This window comes from Phaethon aethereus, assembly GCF_964289735.1.
Source record: "Phaethon aethereus genome assembly, chromosome: 1".
NCBI classification, from domain to species: Eukaryota; Metazoa; Chordata; class Aves; order Phaethontiformes; family Phaethontidae; genus Phaethon; species Phaethon aethereus.
This window is the reverse complement of record NC_138575.1, coordinates 186,298,824-186,314,988: the sequence shown is the minus strand read 5'-3', so window position 1 is coordinate 186,314,988 and position 16,165 is coordinate 186,298,824.

Here is a 16,165-nt window from a genome sequence, read left to right as displayed (position 1 = left end):
GCTATCTGATGTCAGGAAGGGCTTATAAATAATATTACATCCAGTGTTGAATTCAGACTTTCAAAAAACCAGAAAGACCCTGATGTTGAGGAAACAATCTGGGAGGTTCCTGGAGTGTGTGGAGGATAACTTCCTGACACAGCTGGTGAGTAAGCCCACCAGGGGAGGTGTCTTGCTTGACCTGCTGTTTACAACAGAGAAGGACTGGTGAGAGATGTGGTGGTTGGAGGCCGTCTTGGGCTCAGCGACCACGACATGATAGAATTCTCAATTGTGAGAGAAGTAAGGAAAGGGGTCAGCAAAACTGCTACCATGGATTTCTGGAGGGCAGACTTTGGCCTGTTCAGATCACTGGTTGAGAGAGTCCCTTGGGAAGGGCAAAGGGGTCCAGGAAGGCTGGACAGTCTTCAAGAAGGAAATCTTAAAGACGCAGGAGCAAACGGTCCCCATGTGCCGTAAGAAGAGCTGACGGGGAAGGCGACCAGCCTGGCTGAACAGGGAGATTTTGCTGGGACTCAGGGAAAAGAGGAGAGTTTATCATCTCTGGAAGAAGGGGCAGGCAACTCACGAAGAGTACAAGGATCTCGTTAGGTCAAGCAGAGACAAAATTAGAAAGGCAAAAGCCCAGCTAGAGCTCAGTCTGGCCACGGTCGTAAAGGATAATAAAAAATGCTTCTACAAATATATTAACAACAAAAAGAGAGGCAAGGAGAATCTCCATCCCCTACTGGATAAGGCGGGGAACATTGTCTCCAAGGACGAGGACAAGGCTGAGGTACTTAATGCCTTCTTTGCCTCAGTCTTTAACAGCCAGTCCAGGTATCCACAGGGTATTCAGCCCCCTGAGCTGGAAGACGGGGATGGAGAGCACAATAACCTGCCCATAATCCAGGAGGAAGCAGTTAAGGACATGTTGAACTACCTGGGCAACCACAAGTCTATGGGACCTGATGGGATCCACCTGAGAGTACTGAGAGAGCTGGAGAAGGAGCTTGCCAAGCCACTCTCCATCATTTATCAGAAGTCTTGGTTAACACGGGAGGTCCCACAAGACTGGAGGCTTGCGAATGTGACACCCATCTACAAGAAAGGCCGGAAGGAGGATCCTGGGAACTACAGGCCTGTCAGCCTGACCTCCATACCAGGGAAGATCATGGAGTGGTTCGTCTTAAGAGTGTTCACAGGGCGTATGAAGGACAACCAAGGGATCAGGCCCAGCATGGGTTCATGAAAGGCAGGTGCTGCTTGACCAACCAGATCTCCTTCTATGACCAGGTGACCCGCTTAGTGGATGAGGGAAAGACTGTGGATGTTGTCTACCTGGATTTCAGACGCCTTTGACAGCGTCTCCCACAGCATTCTCCTGGAGAAACTGACAGCTCGTGGCTTAGACAGGTTTACTCTTCGCTGGGTGAGGAACTGGCTGGATGGCCGAGCCCAGAGAGTTGTGGTGAACGATGTTAAATCCGGCTGGCGGCCGGTCACAAGCGGTGTTCCCCAGGGCTCGGTTCTGGGGCCGGTCTTGTTCAATATCTTTATTGATGATCTGGATGAGGGAATCGAGTGCTCCCTCAGTAAGTTTGCAGATGACACCAAGTTGGGTGGGAGTGTTGATCTGCTGGAGGGTAGGAGGGCTCTGCAGAGGGATCTGGACAGGCTGGATCGATGGGCAGAGGCCAACTGTATGAGGTTTAATAAGGCCAAGTACCAGGTCCTGCACTTTGGCTACAACAACCCCACGCAACGCTACAGGCTTGGGGAGGAGTGGCTGGAGAGCAGCCCGGCGGAAAGGGACCTGGGGGTGCTGGACAGCCAGCTGAACATGAGCCGGCAGTGTGCCCAGGTGGCCAAGAAGGCCAACAGTGTCCTGGCCTGTATCAGGAATAGTGTGGCCAGCAGGAGCAGGGAAGTGATTGTGCCCCTGTACTCGGCACTGGTGAGGCTGCACCTTGAATCCTGTGTTCAGTTTTGGGCCCCTCACTACAAGAAGGATGCTGAGGTGCTGGAGCGTGTCCAGAGAAGGGCAACAAAGCTGGTGAGGGGTCTGGGGCACAAGTCTTATGAGGAGCGGCTGAGGGAACTGGGGTTGTTCAGTCTGGAGAAGAAGAGGCTGAGGGGAGACCTTATCGCTCTCTACAACTACCTGAAAGGGGGTTGTGGCGACGAGGGTGTTGGTCTCTTCTCCCACGTAACTAGCGATAGGACAAGAGGAAATGGCCTCATGTTGCGCCAGGGGAGGTTTAGATTGGATATTAGGAAAAATTTCTTCACTGAGAGAGTGGTCAGGCATTGGAACAGGCTGCCCAGGGAGGTGGTGGAGTCGCCATCTCTGGAAGTGTTCAAAAAACGTGTGGATGTGGCGCTTCAGGACATGGTTTAGGGGACATGGTGGCGCTGGATTAATGGTTGGACTTGATGATCTTGAAGGTCCTTTCCAACCTAGTGATTCTGTGATTCTGTATTTTGTCCTTAGAGAGGAAGCACACTAGCCTCTCAGAAAAATTTTTACTTGTAAATACTCTGTGTATGGAATATAGACGGGATGTGTTGTTACCCTGTAACCCTGTAATAGAGTAATACCATTGTAAATAACAGGCCATAAGCTTTGTTACAGAGACTTCAAAAACCTCAGGACTGAGGCTCATCAGGCCTGCTCTGCCTTCACTCGTTTTGAACCACCTGCAGCCCTTTTTCACTCAGTCTAGCAGTAACAGACTCTAACGTAATTCTGTAGTGTAGACAAATGCAGGCCTGGTACAATAGCAGACTCCTTGAGATGTGGGGGTGCAGGAGGCAGTGTGGAAGAGCACAAGAGTAGGATGATAAGGGATGGGGTACTGGCTGGCACTGGACACCCCACAGTGGTAAAGAATTCACCCATGGTCAATTACAGAAATAAAGACCTGGAGTTGAGCAAAACTGAGTTTAAAGGTGACACAGATAGTAAATCCAGATGTCACATGGAGCTGCAGAGCAAGAAAGAAAGAGCAAAGGTGTAAAAAGGCATGTCATCAAACATAGAAAAATGACTCCAAGTGGATCCTAGAGTTAGGAGAAAGATACCACCAGCATAAGCACCACATTCCTCCTGGAGAAGGACTCTGGGTGCTGACAACTCTCTGTTATAACCATCCCCACATACCAGAATGAAACCAACAACTTTAGGACCTCAAGAAGCAGGGCCAGGAAAAGGCATAGAAAGTAGGGAGTGCACATATAGCAATTCCAGCTGTATTAGTATTCTTTCTTTTTGTTTAATAATTAGATTTGGACTAATAATGATTAGGTTGTTAAGATTTCAGTTATGCTAACGATAAATTATCTATTTATGTGTGCTTCCTCTTTGCTCAGAACAAGATTCTGAGCATTATAATATATATGCATTGCATAGCTTTTACATTTTCACCAAGAGCATGCACAAGTGGCCATATGTGAATTCAGTACTTAGATTTTCTGACAGCCCTGACAATGAGAGTCCTCTCCCTTAAATGTGGAGAGAAAAAACAACCATCTTCCAAAAAGCTAGAACAGCTAATGCATCAGTAGTGCAAACTTATCTATGCTCTTTTTCCAGTGTACCTCAATTCTGATTGACAAGGACCATCTCGAAAGTGAGAGGTTATTTCAGTTTCCATGACCTATTCAGCACTTGACCTGTCAGCATGACAGCAACAAGTGTGCCAATTAGTGTAATATATTTGTATTAATTTCAGCATTAACAGCAAAAATAACTAGTCTGGACATTCTGGAAGTACTATGACTTGGGTATATAATAAAACTGAGCATTAGATTAATCTAAATGGATCTTAATGATGCATATGAAAAAGTGTATAACTTTGGATATAAACATCTGGCTGATGACCGGTGAGGGACTGGCTAGTGTTCATTTGTACCACTGCCCACTAGTAGATGGAGTCCACACAGCCCATTTCATCATGAACCTATGCCACTGACAGACACTATTCTGCAGCTCGTCTCAGAGCAGTTTGTCCTTCTGGATGGAATTTGATTTCTGCAGCTAATGTCACCGTGGCATTGCCGGTGACCACGATGGTTAACGTAGCATTATCCACAAACTGTTATGGAGGCAAAGATTTGCACGTTGTTTGCCCATTAATTCTCTGAGTGAACCTTAAATAGTCTTTGCATCTGATACAGTTTTCCTCACTTCATTTTAAATAATAAAACAGGTTTTGTGCTAGGAGGAGATGATTTCTGTAATTTTAGCCAGAAGTGAAAATATGCATTGAGCAAGGACAGAAATTAATCCTGCGAAACTCCTATTTGAACCTTAGCCCATTATGTTTTTAAATCATGGTTTTATGTCATTAGACCACTTTGATGTTACCCCTAGTTCTTCTCACATGATTATTTTCCATGCGCAAAAGCTTATTCCCACTGAAGACATTTGCAGTCCCACTGTTTTTGATGTAAGCAGGTTTTGACCCATTGAATATACAAGGCTTTAAACGGTCCATTTTGTAAGACTTTTTTTTCTTAGGCTGTGAACCCCTGAGGTACTATGCCAAGGTTAGGAAGCTGTGCATAGTTATTTTTGTGCTTTATAAAATGTTTAACATTTTCTGTGCATAAATCATTTTTAGCTTTACCTAATTTCAGAGCATAAAGGGCATGTCAAACTTTACTAAACCGAAGCCCCAGGAAACAGTCTATAACAATGATGGATTTTTATAATGATATAACCCTTAACGAATTATTGTAGTTCTTTAACAAGGTTTTAATAAGAATTTTTTTTTGCCAGCATGGTTATTAGTTCTCTCATCTAAATAGCCCTGAGCCTGTCTGCCATAGAATTGTACAACATAATATTTCTTTCTGTGTCAATCATACAATACTGCAAAACTCCAAGGCATGAATAAAACAAACTTACTTTTCCTTTCTTTGACTTTTTTTTTCTTTTTTACTTTAAAGGTCAGGGTTTTTGAATATGTAACTTGAAATGAAGATGTGCTGACTACAAGACAAGTGTAATGTATAATGGAAGAATGCCTACTGCCATTCAGACACTTTCCTGTACGCTAAGGTGTCTTGGAGGAACTGACTGCTGTACACAATCTCTTTACACTGAGTGGGTGCTTGTCTGTGTCCTTATGTGCATTTTTATGGACAAGTTGTACTCTCTTCATTTTTTTAGGGCATTTCTATATGCCTGAAGAGTGTTTTGAATACTCTGATAGCCATTAGTCTTTTTTTATTTCAGTGACCATATGTATACTTGTGACCGTGTGTGCATGTGTGTATACATATAATTATTTACTGATGTCCACTTGAGACAATACAATTACATTTTTAAACCATAGCTTTAGAATACTAAAATTAAACCTGCAAAGTCAAGCAGTGAAATGTTAAGAAATGCCTGCCCTATCTTTGTTCAGTTCTCTCATGTGTATATGTTATTAATTACTTGTTTAATTATTCAGGAGACACTAAACTAAAGCTGACTGCAAAGAGCTGCAGAAAAAACTTATGAGACTTACTGACTGCATGATATAATATAGTATGGAATTTCATGTCAAGAAGTACAAAGCAATCAGCATGGTTAAAACAGCAGTAAATGCTCATATGCTGTGATGGACTCTAAATTCATGACTCTAACCCAAGAAAAGGATTTTGGAGTCATTGGATATTTCTCAGAAAACATCAGATCAATACTCTGCAATGGTCACAAAGGCAAGCAGAACGTTAGCAATTATTAAGGAAGGATTTGAGAAGAAAATATGAAATACTATATAACCATAGAAAACCATAGAAATTCACTTTATGACAGTGCTTACATCTTGAATACAATATACAGTTCTAATCCCTCATTTCAAAAGGCACTAAGAAAGGTAGAGAGGATGGTGACAAGAATGATCAGAGGTAGCGAATAGCTTATGTCCAAGGACAAGTTAAATGCACTAGGAGTCTTAGAGGGGAGTAAAAAAGAAAAGAAGAAGGAAGCAAAATAAAACAGAAGAATGACTGAGGAAGGCTATATATAAAACTATAAAGTCAAGAGCATTGTGGAAAGGGGCAATATTTCTCATGCCAGCAATCAGAATTACATGCTGCCGACTAAATGATTAGGTAGCAAGTCTACGAGTGACAGAAGGAAGCATTTTTTCACGTCACGTAATTTTATTGTGGAACTGATTGCCACAGAATATTGTGGAGGCCACATGCATAAATGGGTTTAAAAAAGTGATTATACAAATTAATGTAATAAAATCCTGTTAAGAGCTATTAAACATGAGGAAGTGATTCCCTAGCTCAGGAAATCCTTAAAAGATATATTGCAAGAAGCTGGAAGGTCATAACAAAGAAAGGGTTTATTCTAATTTAGCACTGTGGTGTTTTGTTTTGTTTTGCTTTGTTTTAGTTGGTTATGTTTAAATTATTTCCTTCAACATCCATTACTGGTCACTTCAGAGATAGGATGTTGGATTAGATAGACTTTGGTCTTAAACATTAGAGAATTTTTATCTTTATATATTCTTTGTACAGATTAAAATCTTCAGAGAATGTGTTATAATTGCCTCTGTGCCTTGAAACTGTAACCATAAAGTAGTGTTAGGCAGTGTTGAGACAAGGAACAAAAATGTGTTTATACAAGGTATCTTACAGTGTATCCACTTAAAACCTGAAAAAAGTATCTTCTGATCATACATGTGGGTAGTTTTTTTTTTTAAAAATAATATGTCACCTAGCCAATTTTGAGAGTATTTTCATTTAAGGACAAAAGGAAAATCAATAGCCATTTCTATCCTATATTATAAACATACTGTACCTTCAGTTCAGCCTGAACCTTCAGTTGAAGGTTCAGCTTGAACCTTCAGTTGAGTCTAAACTTGCTTTTTGTCCACATTTTCTGTATTCCAGCCCGGGCTTATGGTTGTCTTTGGGAAATGTCAAAAGAGAAAACTCAGACTCAGATGTTCCTTCGTATAGCCCTGCTTTTGTAGAAAGACAGAGTGTCTGTAGGATTTTCTGTAGGAGCTACTTTAGCAACACAGCTGAGCAGAACCAAGTCTGGGTGCAGGCTGCTGCCATTGATCAGATGAAGTATTTTTCCCTATAATTGTTCTCAGAAATTACATAACTGTTTTAATTACATAATTTCAAAATTTTACTTGAGACTGTGAGAGACTGAATCGTAGAACATTTGTCTCAAAGACAGTTTATCCAAGATAAGGATGGCTACATGACCACAGAGGTCTCCGGTTGATGAAAAACACCCTGCCAAGATTACGGCTACATGTGAGGAGTGGGGCTGGAGCCACCCACCGTGAAGCGTATGTGCATATGCGGGAATGCAAGGATATGCTAAATTGCAGGCCTTGAATGAGAGTAAAAAGGGACTGGCAAGACAAGCCCGTGTGCGTACCGGCCACCTCTGAGCATGATCACCCACCACCGAAAACATCAAGACACTTGGACCCCAGGATGCTGCAGATCCATGGTGGTGACTATCCTTGCAACTCTATCCCAAATTCTTGCTTGATTTCTGTCTTTTTATTCCGTTCTGTCCTATCGCTACTAATTCTTTACTTTTGATAATAAAAGCTGTCTTGGGTATATGGCATTTGACCTCGTTCGTGTCTTAATCTCGCTCTTGGGATCGTATCGAAACCTCCCCTGACATTGGATCAGGATAGAGACAAATATCAAGAAACTGGAGATCTTTAAGCAAATAACAATTGACAAAATTGTAAGCACAGAGGGTCTTAAAGAAGTAGAGGGTGGTGTGATGAATGGAGGTTCTGTGTTACCAACTGTATGTAATTTACTCGGGAAATTGATAAGAATTTCCAAAGGTTTAATTGAACAGGACAGCAATATGAGGTGAATATTATTGCATTAATTGTCAAATGGGTAAATGAACACAGAACGCCCTAACGATACTACTAGTAATGACTGCATTAACAGTCTGAAGCAAAGTCTGTTTGAACATTTATTGTAATAATTTAACCAACAATGGTAATTCATGGGCAGGTCTTTGTGGGCAGCAGGATTCCCTAGGTTTCTGCACTGACTGTAGTACAACCTATATAAAAACTAGGGGTTCAAGTTGAGAAAAAGGAATAGCCCCCAAGATAGGATTTTTGACATTTTTTTATAAAGGCATGTTTACCTTCTTACATGAAGGGAGATCTTGAATACAAACATAGTAATTTTTACGTTCATTTTCCAAATATTTGATTTTACTGGGTTGGGCATCCTTTGTGATCCAGACTTTTTTTTAGTATTCATTTGGCCAGAAAGAAGCTTGTTTAAAAGCTTACAATATTTGGGTTTTTTCTTACGTACTCTTGTGTTGAAATGTATGGCTGCTGCTGATGCAGCCACATAATATCATCGTAGTCTCTTCTTTCATTGGGCAAAAGGCATCTCAGATTTAACACATGCTTTTCATTGGGTGTGTTACACAGATAAACTAGGCTGAGATGCAGGACACTCTGGTCCCGAGTAATTCTGAAGTTCAAATAGGAAATAGGTTAATTCTCCCTCCCCTACAGCACAGGGTGAGAAAATAAGATGAAAAATCTCATGGGTTGAAACAAGGACAGGGAGATCATTCACTAGTTATGATCACAGGCAAAACAGACAAAACCTGGGAAAAATGAATTTAATTTATTGACAAAATAGATTTGGATAGTGAGAAATAAAGACAAAAACTAACACACCTTTGCCCCACCTCCCTCTTTGCCCAGGCTCAACTTCACTCCTTTGTTCCTGGCTCTCCAGATGACGCAGAGGGATGGGAAATGGGGGGCTGGGGTCAGCCCATAACAGCTCCTTGCTGCCACTCCTTCCTCCTCACACTTTACCCCTGTTCCAATGTGGTCTTCTTCATGGGCTTCAAGTTCCTTCAGAGCATATCTGCCTGCTCCAGTATAGGATCCTCCACAGGCTCTATGGAAATACCTGCTTCACTTTCATCCTCTCCACAGGCTCTATGGAAATACCTGCTTCACTTTCATCCTCTCCACAGGCTGCAGAGGAATGTCTGCTCTGGCTGCTGGAGCACCTCCTCCCCCTCCTTCTTCTCTCACCTTGGTGTCAACAGGACTCTTCCTCACACTTTTGCCCTCATTCCTCACACTTTTGCCCTCATTCCTCACTGTCATGCTGTGTTTTGCTCTTTCTTAAACCTGTTTTCCCAGAGGTGCCACCACCTTCACCGAGGATCTCAGCTGTGTCCTGTGATGGGTCTGCTGGAGATGGCTGGAACCAGCTGGTGGCAGCCCTGACCTCTCCTTAGAGAAGCTACGCCTGCAGTGCCTGCCTGCTGATACACCTGCACCTGATACAGTTTTATGGTGTTACAGGTGCCCCTGGCAGATACAACATGCCAATTTTATCAGCTTCTGTACTGCTTCAGCTGAAACACAGTGACGGTCTGTTTCCACTTTTCTATACAGATATTGTCAATGAAACCTAGGCTTAAATGGCAACTGAGGAATGTCTTTATGAATATCTTTTTTGTACTGAATCTAGCTGGGATGGAGTTAATTTTCTTCATAGTAGATTATATGGTGCTGTGTTTTGGATCTCTGACCAAAATAGTGTTGAAACACACCAATGTTTTAGCTATTGTTGAACAATGCTTAAACAGCATCAAGACCTTCTCTGTTTTCACTCTGCTGTCCCAGAGAGTAGGCTGAGGGTGGGCAAGATGCTGGGAGGAGACACAGCAGGGACAGCCAACCCCAACTGACCCAAGGGATATTCCATACCATACAACATTGTGCTCAGGAATAAAACTGAGGGAGAGTTTTTCCAAGTTAATTGTTGCTCGTAGGTCTGCTGCTAGGCAGTAGTGAATGACTTTGCATCAGCTGTTTATTTTCCTTTTTTTTGCTTCACTTCTAAAACTGTCTTTTTCTTAATGAACAAGGGGTTTTTTTTGCATATTCCCTTCCAATTCTCTCCCCCATCTTGTTGGAGGGAATGAATGAGTGACTGGATGGGGACTTAGCTGCCAGCCAGGGTCAATCCAGAACACTTCTGCTGAACTTAACTATCAGAAATCAAGTACTTTTGAAAATGTGGGCAGAAAATTGGTCCAATTTTGGTGGAAGCAAAAAGCTGATGACGACCAAGGTGGTTGTCTCTGCACTAGATGTTTTGTGCTTCCTTTATAATGAATGGAAAGAAGCAGAGACTGACAGGGCACCATTCATGTGATTCGTAAGATCAATGCAGGTAACACTGATCCATCAGGTATCTTATTCATAGGTTTATTTTGGTTCCAGGTTCTGACTCGTGTGAAAATAGAAGAGTAGCCATAGTTTGCTGCTTAGGTAACTGTACATGTAAGATAAAACAGAATTAAAAGTAAGTATGTTAAAAATATTTTTGGCTCTGAAAAAAATGTTCAGTTCCTGCTGTAGGCAGGCCTCCATGTTGGCTCTTTTATTATTCAGTAATCCTAGTAGGACGAATTTTTATTTGTATAATCAATTATATATAACAACCAGGGCTGAGCAAATAGATGATATTTTACTTCAACAAGCCATTCTTGCAAGGCATTCTATCAGAAAAACTATTCCAATCTTTCAATATAAATGTCTGTTCAACTACAAACTTTCAAGAGGGAAAACTTTAAGAGGCAAATGCAAATTATTAACACAGTACTATATGGAATTTCTAATACACACATGCAAAAATCAAGTATGTGTCACCAACATGAGACTTCATTATATAATTTAGGCCTTTTCTGTGTCTTATTTGGATCAAATTTATGTGAGAAATTTGCATAAGTCAGGAGAGATCTTTGTTATATGATTCACAGTAATTCATTAGGGCTTTTGTTTCCATATACATAAACGAACTCTGCTGATGTAAAACAGAAATGATTGCACTTGATTGACCCTGAAGTTACACATTCTTGACAAAAAAGGATGGAGCATCTTGAAAGCCATATGTCAACAGATGTAAAGGAGATGAATTCCAATATAAATATGGTGATTATTACTGGTCAGCACTGTGAGCAGCAAATTTTAAAAGCATGCAAGCAGAGGAGGTGAGGAGATAAGATTAAAAGGCAGAAATATTGATCTCATCCTGCAGCTTTGTGTTTCAGCACATCATTCACTTCCAGTTCTCTGTCTCAGTGGCAACCAGCTTGAACAGCTTGAACTTTTTTCTCTATGTTACAGCTACTTCTCTATGTACAGATTTTTTTGCAAAGAATGATGGGAAAGAGACCCAACATCCTTTAAGGCAAAACAGAACCATGGCATTCTGTTAAAATATATTCATGTAGCACCTTTATTAAATAAGTTAAGTTTGGCTGTACACAGATGCATTTTAATACTCATTGTTAGAGTAATTTCATACACCAATGTATTTTCCTGGACTTTTTTCAACAATATTTATACAAAACTATATTTCATATAAATATATATGCAAAATATAAAATATATTTAAACATATACATATAATTAATAATAAGGATAAACAATAGAAGTTGAGCAATAGAGGAAGTGTAAAGAAGATTAATCACTTAGGATCTTTACCAATACATTATTAAGCATAATAGGCAAGCTGTGATACTCCAATTTGGATTAACTACTTGGAGGAGGACCAGACTATGTGACTTTATTTTCTGAGTACAATGTACTACCAAAGTATTTGAGATCTGACCTGGACTTCTTGTATTTTGTCTGTATCATCTATCCCAGTTGACTTAAAGGGATATTTCCCACTGGCTGGGTCAGTAGGAGCTGTCATAAACATTTCTTAGTCAGCAGGAGTCATTCTTGAGCCAGTGGGAGCTGTCACAAACCATTCTGACATAACATGTATCATGCTGGAAGTGAGATTGACCTCTCCAACCTCTCTTGTTATTATATGCAGGTAATTAGGTCACTCCACCCATCTGGTAGCTCAGACTGAGCTTAGTTCAGCCATTCAACCCCTGAAGCTGCTGGCCTGACTATCTTTTCAGCTGCAACAGCCAAGTACCTGCAAAACTTCATCCAAATCAATGGGATTATACTAGTGTGAAATTATTGTGGACTGCAGAACATGGTCCTTTATCTCACACCATTTTACCCTGCAAGCCGTGAAAGGGGAGTTTGGGTAGCATTTGAAAAGACTGCAGGATAACAGCAGATGCTTTGTTATGTGCAAAGCATCTGACATGCTAAGAATCTAGTCCTGAAAGTGCCCTGAATTTGGCAAGTAGGGTCTTTTGACAGAGTTTTCTGTGCAAAAATCCTTTATGCTGTGGGAGGGTCAAGTGCTGCAGAACAGACTACTCGGTGGATGTTTTACTCTCTGCAGTAGGTGATGGGTAGTACTGGAGAAACTGATGTATTTTACCTCTGCTTGAGTTTGCAACCATGAACTCTTTTGTGAAGGAAGTGACTAAGCTTTCTCTTTCAAAAATAGAATAGCGGTCACTACTTTTAAAGTAACTGTTCATGTTACCTGGCTTTATCCTGTAGTTCCTGGCTACACTATAGCTGAATGCTGAACATTCACACAGAACATGAGACACTGTTGCCCTAAATTTCCTTTTAGATTCAGGGGGATCAAACCTCACAAAGCCTACCTTGCAGAAACATTTCTACCTTAAAGTACTACCTAGGAACAACATAAGTAAGAGCGAGGGGAAGCTCTTCACTGCTCCTCTAAAAGCTGCTTCCCTGTGCCATATATGTTTAAAGACTAATTAGATACACAGATACAGTCTGCACTACTGGGAAAACCTGAGAGGGTTCACAACTTTGAATCCTGTTTTAGACTGTGATACTTATATATGCCTCATCTCACAATAGACAGGCTGTGGAAGAGAGAATTTTGTACCTTTTATCTAGTAGTAGGTGGCTAGGGCAACTCCATGTGTAATATCTATATCTCTTGCAGCAGAGCTCTGACGATCAGTCTGTGGGACATCTGCAGTAGGTCAGTCTCAACTTCTGTTGTTGAAGTAGTTCCATTTCATGTGTAGTGATTACGGAGTAAATGGTCCCTGAGATAGCATAAGAATGTATGTTACTCTGTGACCTAATGACAAGTCACGCTGTATGCAATGAAGAAGGTATAGCCTCCTTTCATGTACCTTTATCAATGTATGTATTTAATATAAGCTTTCTCTGGATCATGAATGAGGACTTAGTCACATGGAAACTTCAGATCTGGAAAGGCAAAAGAATAAATGATCTCTGGTTTTCCACTTCCAACATCACTGTTCTTACTGTTATTGTTAACAGCCAAAAAGAAAGAGAATAGGAAGCTTTAGGAGCTCTCTTTTGTGTGGTCCTTTTCAGCATCAGCTATGTATATGACTGAAGATTGTGACATATCCTCAGGAAAAAACTTTTTGGCAGATAAGGAAAGGGGAAAAAAAAGGACAAAGTGTTTTTTTTAAGGCAAGAGACTAGATTTGATGAAACAGAGCTGCTCCTGGCTCTGCAGAGAGTGAGACCAGTAATACTTCTAATTGGTAAGGGATACTGCTACTACTCCTCAAGGCATCACCAGAAGAAGAAGACCTGGATGTAATGGTGAGATAGGATCATGAACTTAACTAATATAGAGATTCTGTGCATAATCATCCTTCTTGTAGTACTTGGTCATACAATTGTTTGTATTTTCTTGTTTTACTTGGTTGTAACAAGTAGCATATTCCCAAAAGTTCCACCACTGGCTTCTGTACCAGTCTCTTCACTCTAAATCGAACATTTTGTCTCATAATCTCATTTGATGTCCAGGTGGACATCATAGCTCGATGGGCCCATGACACTTCAGGCCATCAGGGAAGAGAAGCAACATACAGATGGGCTCGGGATTGAGAGGTGGACTTGACCGTGGATGCTCTTGCACAGGTTATCCATGAATGTGAAACATGCGCTGCGATCAAACAAGCCAAGCGGTTAAAGCCCCTCTGGTACGAAGGACGATGGTTGAAATACAAATATGGAGAGGCCTGGCAGATTGACTATATCACACTTCCACTAACTCACCAAGGCAAGTGTTATGTGCTCACAATGGTGGAAGCAACCACCAGATGGCTGGAAACATATCCCGTGCCCCATGCCACCGCCTGGAACACTATCCTGGGCCTTGAAAAGCAAGTCTTATGGCGACATGGCACCCCCGAAAGAACTGAGTCGGACAATGGGACTTATTTCTGAAACAACCTCATAGACACCTGGGCCAAAGAGCACGGCATTGAGTGGGTATATCACATCCTCTATCATGCACCAGCTTCTGGAAAAATTGAACGATACAACGGACTGTTAAAGACTACACTGAGAGCAATGGGTGATGGGACATTCAAACATTGGGATAAACATTTAGCCAAAGCCACCTGGTTAGTCAACACCAGGGGATCTACTAATAGAGCCGGCCCTGCCCAATCAAAACTTTTACGTACTGTAGAAGGGGATAAAGTCCCTGTGGTGCATGTGAGAAATATGCTGGGGAAGACAGTCTGGGTTACTCCTGCCTCAGGCAAAGGCAAACCCATTCGTGGGATTGCCTTTGCCCAGAGACCTGGGTGCACTTGGTGGGTAATGCGGAAGGATGGGGAAGTCCGATGTGTACCTCAAGGAGATTTGATTTTGGGTGAAAATAGTCAATTATTTGAATTGTATTATGTTAATTGTGACACAATACAGTATGACATTACTACTACGGTTGCTATCTACCATATCAATGGTATTACAGTAAGAATCACCCAGACTGATGAAGAATGAACTGCACTGAAACGGAGCAACATGCAGCGGTGATGGAACCAGAACCGGCTTCAGAAGCTTGTGCCCAACAACTTCCTCGAGATTGACATCTTCGACCTGCAGATCATGGACATGGACCGTGCCAGATGACAATCCAACACCACATACCATCTCCCCTGCCCTGAGAGACTGCTATGATAGATGAAGCCCAGAGTCATGGACCAAATGAACGCCACAGACATTTTAAAGTGATAGCCCATGGAATAAGAGAATGGTATCTGTGTGTGTATATTAAAAGACAGGAAGAATAATAATGAATAATTGGAATGTATTGAAAAGTGCAGGACCTGGGCATGACGCAAATGGTATGGAATAAGGGGTGGCTACTGTCCTGGTTTCAGCCAGGATAGAGCTGGTTTTCTTCACAGAAGCTAGTGTGAGACTGTGTTTTGGATCTGGGATGAGAAACTGTTGATAATGTGCTGATGTTTTGGGTTGTTGCTAAGTAGTCAAGGACAGTCCAGCTTCTTGTGCTGGCCTGCCAGCAAGCAGGCTGGGGGTGCACGGGGAGCTGGGAGGGGACACAGCCGGGACAGCTGACCCAGGCTGGCCAAAGAGATATTCCATACCATATGACATCATGCCCAGTACATAAACTGGAGTTGACCAGGAGGTGGGAATCGCTGCTCAGGAATGGGCTATGGATCACTGGGTGGTGAGCAATTGCTGTATTGGACATCACTTGTTCTTGTACATTCCTTTGTCGGTATTATCATTGTTATCATTGTTTCCTTCTCTCTTTCTGTCCTATTAAACTGTGTTTATCTCAACCCACGAGTTTTTTCCCAATTGTCTCCCCCATCCCACTGGGGGAGGGGGGAGTGAGCAAGCAGCTGTGTGGTGTTTAGTTGCTGGCTGGGGCTAAACCACGACAGCCTCATATATTTTTTTATCTATGTCACGTTTCTATTTGTTATAATTCATCCCCATATTAAGTTCCTCTCTGAATTGAAGGTTTTATGTGGTTTCCTACACTCCTACAGTCTCCTTGTCCTCCTCCCCTTCCAAGAATACTCCATGTATTCCTCATTCTATCACAATGCAGTGGTTGTGAGTTCAAAGGAAAGTTAGCCAGATTATCAGATTTTAATGGAAAGCAAACTCTGCCATTGAGATTGCTACAAATACCTGAAGGATGGTAAGCAATCACTGCTTTTTTGAACAAATCATGTTGCTGAATGACAGAATGAAACAAAACTCCAACATGGTTGATCACAGCTCTTTCCATTTGCTCAGCCCACAATGAAGTAGTATGCGTTAAATAATCCCTATCCTAGAAATCAAGCAAGCAAACAAGCAAATAAAAACAAACTCCAAAACCCTTGAAAAAAGCTAGAGGAAAACAAATCATATAAGCATAAAAATGAACCAAACAAAATCTTGTCATCCACTTCCCTGCCTCCCATAACCTTCAA